Raw genomic sequence first — 12,063 nt, 5'->3', positions numbered from 1 at the left:
CACAGTGAGGTCAATTCTTCCTTTTATTTGTTGAGAAAATGGCAGAGGTTAAGTAAAGCCCACAATCATACAATCAGCTAGTGGCAAAAATCAGATTTCAAATTCAAGTCTGCTAATTTCACAAATCCCAGTCTCTAAAACTGCCACATGCTAATATCTCTCTATTTTCTTGGGTACTTTACATTTAGGTTGCAGGACTAGAACATTTTAAACCCTCCAGATTAAGTAAAAATTAACAGAATCAAAAGGAAAGAATATTTGCAGGCCACTTCAAGACTAAAAACTAACAGGATGTGATGAATGAATTGATCTTTGCCTCTGCTCTCACTTGATACATGATCTGAACGGGAGACTGAGCAGCGCTCAACTCCAAAGCTAGAGCAAGGCTGCCCAGGCTCCCCTTTCTGTGTTTTCAGCTCTTCTTTGCTCTTCCTTGCCACTAAGTTTTACATATCTTCCACTCAGTTCCTACCTTCTCTCCTCATTGTCTAACTTCCAGATGATACCAGGCAGCATGGAGCCACTTGAAGCTGGCCTTATTAAAGAAGCTTCTAGTTTGTAACTGCTTACAAGATAGGACCAAAATAAGCACCCGGTGTTCCATGCAATGGCCAGGCTTGTCTGAGCTCCAGAATTCTACACCATAGGCCCAGCTCCCTAGGCCCAATTTTACCCAACGTAGCACTTTAGAACATCTGGAACAGAGTGGCAAATTTTAAACCTGGGGCTTAATTTGGTTAAGATCGACTCTGCCAATGTGTGTGAGACATTTTAAAAGACAAAAAGCAAAGAAACAACTCATAATTAAGTAGGATAAATGTTTCCACTGCAAATTGCTAAAACCTACTCAGAGGCCAGGATAGGCACTTAAAGAGATATGTAGAAATACATGAGACAATGTACCTAGGCTTAATATTTAGGTGGAGAATTGAAATACAGTCATAAGAAGCCACGCCTAAGAGTAGCAGAAAGTGTCAAATAAAGAGTGAAGGAATCAGGACACGTACTATGAGTTAAGAGTAGAAAGTGGAGGAGAATGTTTCCTGAAAGAGGTAGAGTCTTCCTGGTTTTTCAGGAAGATGAGTTTCACTTGGATGGGGTGAAACCATAACACAGGCAAGGGCACCACAGTGACCCTGGGGAAAACATCTCATTTTTCTACATATGTTTTTAAATCGGGCTTTTCAGTTTCAGAAATTCATCCTACAGGTACTCGTATTGAGATCACATTCAATGTGTAGATTAACTCATGGAGAAATGACATCTTCATGACTTCCTGTCTTTCTTGCAAGAACATGACGTGATTTTCATATGTCAAAATATCCTTTCATGCATCTCTGTAGGGTTTTAAACTTTTCTGCATTTAGGTCTTGATTATTTTTTTTTAAGTCATTCTGTTGCTATTATAAAAAATGTTGTTTCTTCAAAGTGAAGGGTGGGGGTTGGGGAGTGGGTAAAATGGGTGAATGGGAGTGGGAGATACAGACTTCCAGTTATGGAATTAATAAGTCACAGAAATGAAAGGTACAGCATAGGGAATATAGTCAATGATATTATAAAACCATTGCATGATAAGAGATGGGGCTACATGTGTAGTGAGCATAACTTAATATACAGAGTTATGAATCACTGTGTTGCACACCTGAAACTAATGTAACATTGTGTGTCAACTATACTCAAAAAACAATAAAAATTTTAAAAATTAAGTTCTAAAAATATTTCTTTTGTTATATTTTATAAATTATTGTTTCAAAACAAAAAAAAAGCACTCAGAAAATAGAGTGGTGGTGGCTAGAGGCAGGGGTTTGGGAGTAGGGGAAATAAGTAAAGGGTGTCAAAAGGTACGAACTTCCAATTATAAAATAAATAAGTCATTGGAATGTAATGTACAGCATAGTGATTATAATAATACTGTATTGCAGGGGTGCCTGGGTGGCTCAGTCAGCTAGGTAACCAACTCTTGATTTCACTTGAGGTCATGATCTTGGGGTTATGAGATTGAGCCCTGTGTTGGACTCCATGCTGGGTGTGGAGCCTCCTTAAGATTTTCTCTCTCCCACTGCCCCTATCCACTGCTCATGAGCTCTCTCTCTCTCTCTCTCTCTAAAAAACAAAATAAAAAATAATACATATTGCATATTTGAAAGTTCCTAAGAGTAGAACTTAAAATTTGTCACTTGAAAAAAAAATTGGTGCCTATGGATAAAGATGGATGTTAATTAAATTCATTGTGATCATTTTGCACTATGTACAAATAACAGATCATTATGTTGTATACCTGAATTATGTCAATTATCTCTTAATAAAAAATAACCAAACAAAAAGACAATGTGTATGAAGGCAATTATATTACTCTATGCCTACCTCACTGAATTCTCTTTGTTTTTCACAAAAATTCAGTTGATTATCTTAGGATTACCAAATGAACAATCATACTATTTGCAGATAGTGATCATTTTACATTTGACTTTCTAATTCCTATGTCTCCTTTTTCTTCTTCTTTATTAATTACATTAGCTGGCAATTCAGAACAATGTTAAAAAATAATGGTGTAAGGAACATTCTCGTCTTATTCTTTGTTGTAAAAATAATTATATTGTGAAGATGAAGAGTCCAACTAGGCTAGAAGAGTAAGAGGTGGAGAAGAAAGAGAGCTGCATAAGAGTAGTTATAAGACAGAAAGGGTTGGGTGAAATAATTGAAAATCTTGTAAATACAAGAATCCATTGAAAGTTTGTCAGTGAAGAAATGAAGTGAGGTGGTAGAGTTATTTAAAAAGAGTTAACAGTATTGTAGACTATACGTGGAGATATAGACTATAAAGCGAGACGGGCAGTAAAATTAATCTATAATTTTTTCTTGAAAAGGCTACATTTCTAAATGGATTTTAATAGTATGCAAGCATTACAAACTATAAATTATAAAATAATGAGACTATCTTTCACTTATAATTAGTGGAATCAAGCTATTCAGAGGCATTTAAGAGCAATTAATTCTTTGATCCACATCTTTTCTAGAGGGCTTTAAGTGCTGGAAGAATTCAGAGATGTTAAAATCTTGGTGCCCTTTTCCCTAGAATTAAAAATATAATTGAGTAAATATGTAAACTGAAATACACTNCTTTAAGTGCTGGAAGAATTCAGAGTTGTTAAAATCTTGGTGCCCTTTTCCCTAGAATTAAAAATATAATTGAGTAAATATGTAAACTGAAATACACTAGGTCATATAGGGTAAGTACCAGAAATGGTACAAAACAAGTGCTCAGAAGAATGAACTGGGAGAGATGATGAGAAGGCTTCATGTTTGTGGCTGAATTTGAACATACACTTGAAGAGAGTGGTCTTTGATTGACGATATGTAATGAGGAGTGTTTATGTAGGACATAGTGTGTATTAAGACACTGCATTTCTGGCTTAAGCAAAGCTAATGTGAAGGGAAATTATCAGGCGATAACAAACAGAACTATTTGATAGAGAAGGAATTTTGTTTGGTTGATTTTTGTTTTGTATGTGTCTGTATGTTTTGTTTTTGTTTTTGGAGAATAGTAAGTCAAAATTACTAAAAAGTTAAATCAAGGACACATGATCAAGTTTTGGAATTTTTTTATTCATTATAGGGAGANTTTTTGGAGAATAGTAAATCAAAATTACTAAAAAGTTAAATCAAGGACACATGATCAAGTTTTGGAATTTTTTTATTCATTATAGGGAGATGAAGAAAATTTTACTGGCAAGAAGATACATGATTAGAGTATTTTTATTTATTTGTTTGATAACAGGAAGCAAGAAGAATGGATGTGAGAGGGAGATGCCACTGGCCCTGGCATGACTTTAAAATGTTATAGAGTCTTTCGTCTCCTGTCTGTAGCCAGTATCACAGGTTTGCAACATCTATTTTCGGTACTTTAGTTTTATGAATGCAGATTTTGACTTATTTAAATATTGAAAACTAGGACAATTGAAACTTTTACTTTTACATTGCCATGTATTTGTGTGAAGTACTGTCATCATTCAACTTAAATTTAAAATTAATTAGTAGGTCTAAAACTTACCCCAAGTGTCCTATTTATAAGGTTTATTCCAATGCAACTTGTAATTTCTTTTTTTTAAATATAAATCAATAGCCCATCATATTTTCTTTTCTAAAATCAAGGCTTGGTTAATTTATTCTGCTGGCACATAAGATGCTAAGTAGAACTGCCACTGAACAGGAACTCACACTCTTAGATAGAACTTGAATAATACATTTTTTAATTAAAGAGGAAAAACAGAAAGCTATTCCCAGAAAGTATAGGGTAGTTATAGCATGAGTCTTGCACTCTACAAAAATAGTTCTTACATTTTTAGTTTCTCTTATAAAAATGAAGAATGAAGAAGCAGACTCATGCTTTTGATAATCACTACTTTGAAAGAGTAAAATCATTCTCCTTGTTTCCCTAGTCAGGTATGTTTAGAAGGGCATAGAAGAGGTAAAGTAGAATTTGGCTTCTCATGCCCCCCCCATATCCTTTCCCCATAGTATTTCCTTCATGAACCTAAGACTCATGAAAATGAAGTTAATGGCACCAACTTTATGCATACTAAAAGTCCCCATAACCCACCCAAATCAGCGCTTGCATTGGAACTCTGCTGTATCCCAATGTGCTCAGAGAAGCGAGGGTGACAGCTGACTGGGACATGAGCCCCCATGGAGAATAGGAATAATTACTAATAGGTTTGTTTCCCTCTATCTCCATTGAGCGTAGGCTATTCTCAGTGAAAATCCAAAGTATTAAATAGAAATTTCAGTTATGTGTAACAGAAGCTTTAGATGTAATAAAAAAGAAAAAAAAAAAAAACCCTGTTCTTCAAAGCCTTCCTTTCTTTGAAATAGACAAAAAGGAAAGGTGAAATTCATTTGAGAACTGTTCAAAAGCATTATAATCTCAGTAAAAGGGGTAAAATGAAAATATGTTCAAAGCCATCTTTGTTTCTTCAGAAATATTTTACAAATGAAATCAAGGAGTATTTGCTTAGAGCAATAAAGTCAAACTCACCAGAGAACGAAAATGATACACATGAATGTTTATAGAAAAGTATTCTTCATTTGAAGTAAGTTTACTTTACAGAACATTGAATTTACAGGATTAAGGTGAATAACTATTAAGTTTCAGGAAACGGGCAGCCAGGAATGCAAGAACTTTCCACCCGAAATACATTGTAAAGTATATTTTGTAAATATCTTAGAAAATGTGACTCTATTGAGTACTATGATGTAATAATTTATTAATAATCTAGGGAAACATACTCACTTCTAAAATACTAAGAGTATCATGGGCCAGAAGAAGCAACTGTGTCATCCTAATTTTCATTTGTGATCATTTGCCATAACTGGTGCCAGTTTTATGTCGCAATACAATAACATAATAAAATTTCACTGATATTGTTAATACACCTAAACTGAGATGGAGGGATTCTTGCATTCTCAAAGAGTTAACTTCTTTCCTCAATTCATGAAGGAGGAAACTTACTGAAAGTTAATAATGCTTGAATGGGGTGAAGAGTATTTCAAAGACATTTGCTCACTAGATCTAATGCAGAGGAAGTCATACATGTTCTGAGTGCAGAATGAAAGGGCCATACTCTGCTCAGGGTTCCGAGGTGGGAAAAGTTTCCTGTCTCATCCAATCAAAGTAGTTGATGAAGGGATTCCTTTCAGGCTTGGGAGTGGGAAAGAGGAATAGATATGGGAGGCTAATCTAAATTACAACTGATCATCTTTGGCTAAACAGTGTCTGGTAAGTAGATGAAGTGGGATAAGCAGCATTTACTTATGAGAGAAGAACTTCTGTTTGGAATCCTGTTCTGCTCTATGTAGCTGAGCAATTCCAAGGAAGTTATGACTTCTTCAAGCCACAGTTTCTTCATCTGTGAAATGAGGATAGTAACATCTACCTCTCAGAGTTCTTTTGAGTAGTAATTACTCAGAACTGCTTATTAAAAAGTAGGAAACTGAACAAAAAGTATGTACTCATACATATATAGATATGCATGTATATAGATAGATATATATCTATATATGAGCACATGAATATATTAATATATGAACTCTCTGGCACTGCACTCGAAGAATAAACACTATGTACATAGGCAGAAAACAGCTTTAGTGTTAAATATTATGGGGAATATACAAATATACATGAAATACCATATGGCTCCTTCCTTCAAAATATTTATGTACATTGTTTTTTACTTACTAACTAAATGCAAATTTAAAAAGTTGCTATTATTACCATCCCTGTTTTATAGATAAGAAAATAAGACACTGAGTAGTAACAAGTAGTAGTAGTAATAGGTGCTGTAGTCCAGAAACAAGAAATGATGTCATCTAAAGTTAGTGATCAGGAAAATGGAGCTATTACAAGGAACTGGCCTATCCATGGATAATTTGAGTGAAAAATTAAAGAAGTAAAAAAAAAGGTATCTTTGCATAGAAAATGAGCATTAGGCCTCAACCTACTGGATTACAAGCTTTAGAAAGGGCTATTTTTTTTAATGGTTTTTTATTATATTATGTTAGTCACCATCCAGTACATCCCCGGTTTCCGATGTAAAGTTCGATGACTCATTAGTTGCGTATAACACCCAGTGCACCATGCANGGTATCTTTGCATAGAAAATGAGCATTAGGCCTCAACCTAGTGGATTACAAGCTTTAGAAAGGGCTATTTTTTTTAATGTTTTTTTATTATATTATGTTAGTCACCATCCAGTACATCCCCGGTTTCTGATGTAAAGTTCGATGACTCATTAGTTGCGTATAACACCCAGTGCACCATGCAATACGTGCCCTCCTTACTACCCATCACCGGTCTATCCCATTCCCCCACCCCCTCCCCTCTGAAGTCCGCAGTTTGTTTCTCAGAGTCCACAGTCTCTCATGTTTCATTCCCCCTTCTGATTACCACCCCCTTCTTTATCCCTTAGAAAGGGCTATTTTGAGACACGTGCATTAAAATGTAGTGGAATTGGTGTGACTATCTTGAAATTGACAGCCAAGCATCTGTAGCTTTGTTATGAATTATTAGTGACACTATCATTTAGGGATTTTTAAAAGTGACAACAGTTGACATAAAATCTGATAATAACAACAAAAATCAATAGATAAAAGGAGAGAGAACCTGGAATTATGGAGGCCCATGAGGAGGAGTTTTCAACTGTTTATATTCTTATAAAAGGGGAAGCAATATTTACATATGTGTGGAGAGGAAAAAAAGTGATTTCGTGGTGGTCTACAAACAGGAATACAGAGTTTAAAATGATGTTCAAAGATAATATTTTAAAACATTTTATCTTTTGAAGTGCTTTCACAAGCATTATCAATAAATTCTCAAATAACATAAAAGGTGGAGCAAAACAGCCATTTCTTTCACTCCTAGATATGAAAATTAAAGAACATAGGGACCACAGAATTTGCTCAGTCACAAATGTAGCGAGTGACAGCAAAATGCAACCCACGTCTGCTATCCCTTAATTACTTGTACTCCACTATATCACACAATCTCTCAAATGCATGTGTCATCGTTCCCTTTTCCACATCAGGTTATTTTCTAACTTGCAATGTACTTTCTTTGAGGAGGCTCTTGTGAAATTATAAAAATGATAGTCCTAGAATATTAAGCTTCATGAAAAGCAGAAATGAGCTTTATAAATATTGAATGGTAGATGACTGTAAGTATAAAATAGTCATTGTCTATGTTACTAGCAATAATAATACATACTTTTTTTTTTTATAGAGCTGCTCTTTGAGGATTCTGTTTATTTTTAATTCCAGTATTTGGCAATGCTCTCTCCTAATGTGGCCTTTTGTACCAGCTGCTTCCTCCTACCCATAAAGTCTGTTACATTCTATTGGCATAAATAAAGGTAGGAGCCACTTATTCTAAACAAAACAAACAGAAAAGCAAAGATGGTGTTAATTGGGAACCACAGAAAGAGAAACGGTGAGAATGAATGCTGTGAGGATATTTTAAATCCAAAAGAAGAACTGGCTTGATTGATTGTTGGGAATACTCTGTCCGTAAGGAAGAGTGGTTCCTAACAAGGATGGATGCATCATCTAAGTGCACACGAAACGGCAACAGCAAGGAAGAAATTGTGATGCATGTAGAGAGCCTTTTCTTTGAACAGTGCCCGCTATGAGACCATGTCAGAAGCAAGTAGAAAGCATTCTCTTATGTATTGTGCAATAAGTAAAATGGCATGATGGAAACAAATATCATCAAGCTATAAGAGGCTACAAATTGTGAGTTCTTTGTTTTCCAAACAAAAGAATTTTCCACTGTCCAAATGTCTGACAAGCACACACTGTATCTTTTACTCACTTGAGAATTTGTTTCAGTTTCCTAATCAAGATGAATTGCTGCAGGATAAGAAAATTATTCCGTAGGAGGATAAAAGACATTTATAGGGTTGGGTATATTAATAACTAATGATTTTAGTTCAGATTTTATTGAAAACAATTGAAACAGATAAGATAATGAATGTAAGAAAAGCATGCTGGAAGCATGCAAATAATTGTGCATTTTCACTTGTTTTCACTTACCAGTAATTTCAAAGAAAATGTGCATATAAATATATGGAAAATATTTATTCCCAAAGCGAATATTGGACTTAACATTTTTCACAGAGAAAAAAATTACAGGAGATACAAATACTTTTGTCCATCATGCTATTACAAAAGGATAAGAAATTCTATTTCATTTCCAAATAACAATAATACCACCTTATGGTTATATGGTACATTTTGTCTGAGAGCTCAAAAGGTCAACTCCATGCAAGGTGTAAAGGATTTTTTCATTAAAATTAATAACATTCCTAGTGGTGAAAATTCAAAAGTGATAAATAGCATCTGATTTTTGCTGTGTGGGCACAATACCGGCACTGAGAAAAATTTAGAAATTTGTGGCGTCATATTTTCAGATCCATAAATAGATAAAGAGAACCATCTGGAGACTTCTATAAATTTTGCATGAATTTCTCAGGAGTCAAGTTTGAATCCTAAAGGTTAAAAATATGTCAAATATAAAAGGTTCATCTTTAGCTTAAACTACTCACTTAAGATTATTTAAAGTCTTTGCTTAGATTTGAAAATCTGTGAGATGGTAATCAATAATTTTCTAGAAATACAAAAGACAAAAACATTTATTGCAAATGTAATCTGAAATTCTGACATATTTTGTCTGTCATGACATAATTCATATACATTTCAATATATTCTCATTATACTAGTGAAAATAGTTAACTCAAAATAATAATTTGGTCCCAATCAATAGTTATCTGAGATCACTGGTCTTCTGAATATTTTATCTATTTTTATCTTCCCAAAAGAGATTTAGTGATATATTGTTAACAAAGAAGATAAAAGACAAGTTCTATGTGCTTCCTATAGATGTCACTTACCAGTAATACTTAGCATTGACTACACTATAATTTTAGGTAACATTTTAAAATATATAAACATATATTCAAAAGATATTTTATATAACCACCTCTCAGAATTTCAAAGGAAGAATAAAACTTAGGAATCATCTAATCCTCCCTACTTTTACAGCTAAGAAAACTGGAACACAGGGAAATTAAAGTGACTCTGTTTTAGGTTATGCAATATAAGTTATTAGTACAGCTAGTTCAGAAATCTGATTCACTTGGCTTACATTATCTTCAACTGTTGATTTAAGAGTAAATTAAGACTTGTAATTTGCCTATTTGTGTATATTAAAAAGATGTAAGTATCAAGAGCACTAAAATCTTCAGCATAGAACTGTTAATTTCAATAATTTCTTAGATGATTGATTTAATTAGCTTAATCACTATTATGCTACAATTGAAATCACTGTGACCTGAATAAAATGTGACTGAACTCCAGTGAGTAATCTGTACCCATTCATTCATTCAGTCACTATGTAGTAAGTTCCTACTAATTCTAAGGCACTGTTATAGGCATTCAGAGTACAGGGACAAACAAAAATAAACCAATTTTTATGCATTTTTAAGGTAAAGATGAGATAAAATAAATATGTTAATTGGTTATAAGTTCTTCAGAGGAAAAAATAATACACTGTGTGAGGAAGCGTAAGGCAGGATAGCATTTCATTTAAATAGAGTGTTCAGGAAAGCCCAAATTTAGATGCTAAAATTTGATTGGTGAGTGAAGGAGCCACAAGGAAGAAGAACATAACTGGCGTAGAAACACCAAGTGCTGAAATCTTCTATGGGGAGAATGCCTGGTGTCCTTAAGGAACAGGGAAAGTCTAGAGCAGGGGAGTACATGACAGAATGGCTAAGAAGGGAGATTAGAGGAGGGGTAAGAGAGCCATGGACTGAGGAAGACTGTCAGGGTTCTGAGGCGAAGGAGATGTCTTGAACTTTTAGATTTGAAGCCCTGCAAGAGCTTTGAGCAGAGATATGATCTGATCTTTCTTACATTTTAACAAGATCACTCTGATTCCTCTGTTGAAGATAGACTTTAGTGGAACAAGGGTAGAAGCAGGGAGACCAATAGGAGGCTACTGTAATAAAGCAGGCAAAAGAAGATGTGACATTAAAGATTGTACCCCAAAACTCAGTACTCTGGGGAATCCATTCGCTACACAAAAAACAGATCAGTCAGGAAACAGACGGATCATTTAAATGGGGTAATCTGAGGTTTTACTAAAAGGATTATTTCCAAGAGTGTGTCAAGTTATAAAGACATTATTGATAAATAGTGTAATACACTGAGGCAAGTAATAATAGAAAAAAGTACTATCATATAAATCTAAAGAGGCAATGGGAGCAAGATATTACTGGAACCTAAAGAGCACAGCTATGAGGAGAGGGCCTCTTGATGGAAGTCAGCCTTTCTTTTAGGGGCACAGTCAACTGATCACATACCAACAGAGAGACACTTTGGGAAATAAATACCCTTACATCACTGTCCCCCCTCAGGACAGAATGTAAACTAGAAGCATAAACGGAAGGTTACAACACACTGCCCTAATTCACCCCGAGTATACCCATGTACACAGTAAACTGTTAAGAGCTCACTATATTTTGTTTGAAGAGAATGCATATGTGCAGAAACTTAAAATACATAGATTTCTGAAACTAATTCATGAATGTGACTAATTCATTAAAGTTGTTAATGTGTTCTTATTCTTGGGCAATGATGTATAAAATTTATATATTATGGAATTTATTTTTAATGAAATTATTCTATTCAGTATGTCAGCGAAAAAAATTATATATGTTTAACTCATCTATATGCTACCAAATCAGACATTTAGGAATTATTATTAGGAGTCATTGAACATGTGTTGGGCATTTCAGAGATTTTCTAGAAGACAAAAGCATACTTCATTTATTTGAAGTCCTGCTTATCTTAACCAGTTTCTTCTCTCTTCCCTCTTATCCTGACCTTCATAGTACCCTCAGTTGAAACAGATAGTTCAGAAGCAGGAAAACCGTCCCATTTCTCAAGGTTCAGTTATTTCTCAAGCTGATTCCTACTTTCAGAGTAATTCAGAGTTAACTCAGTACCTCTTATCCCAGTAGAGTTTTTAAACAGAGAAAAGAACAACAGTACAATAAAAGTAAATATTATGTTTTATAGTGCTTTTTATTTTTCAAAGCATTTTAGCGTGTACGAACTCAACTGGTAAGGAAAACAGGAGTAGTAAAAGACACGTACAAACTTGGCTGAAGCAAAATCTCTGGGTTTTATGGAAAATAGACGTTGTCAGCAATCCAGACAAAACAAAACAAACCAGCAAAATAACTCCACCAAAATGTTAGTCTAATGCAAGTTCAAATGACTGTAGTTACTCAAAAACCACAGAACATACAATTCACTGAAGACTAGAGTGTAAAATTTCACAGAGCAGAAGTCAGCCCTTCCATTCCTGTTCTTTCACTTGAACTTCAGATAATCTTCTGCTGTGGTTCGTAGGTATATTTCCAGTTATTAATAACTGAACTGAACCAGGTGAATAGGAATGGAGAACGTATCTCACTGGGAACTCACTGAAAGGTATTATCTTTTTTT

Source organism: Ailuropoda melanoleuca, chromosome 1 (assembly GCF_002007445.2).
Source record: "Ailuropoda melanoleuca isolate Jingjing chromosome 1, ASM200744v2, whole genome shotgun sequence".
In the NCBI taxonomy this organism is placed as follows: domain Eukaryota; kingdom Metazoa; phylum Chordata; class Mammalia; order Carnivora; family Ursidae; genus Ailuropoda; species Ailuropoda melanoleuca.
Note: the sequence above shows the minus strand (reverse complement) of the source record.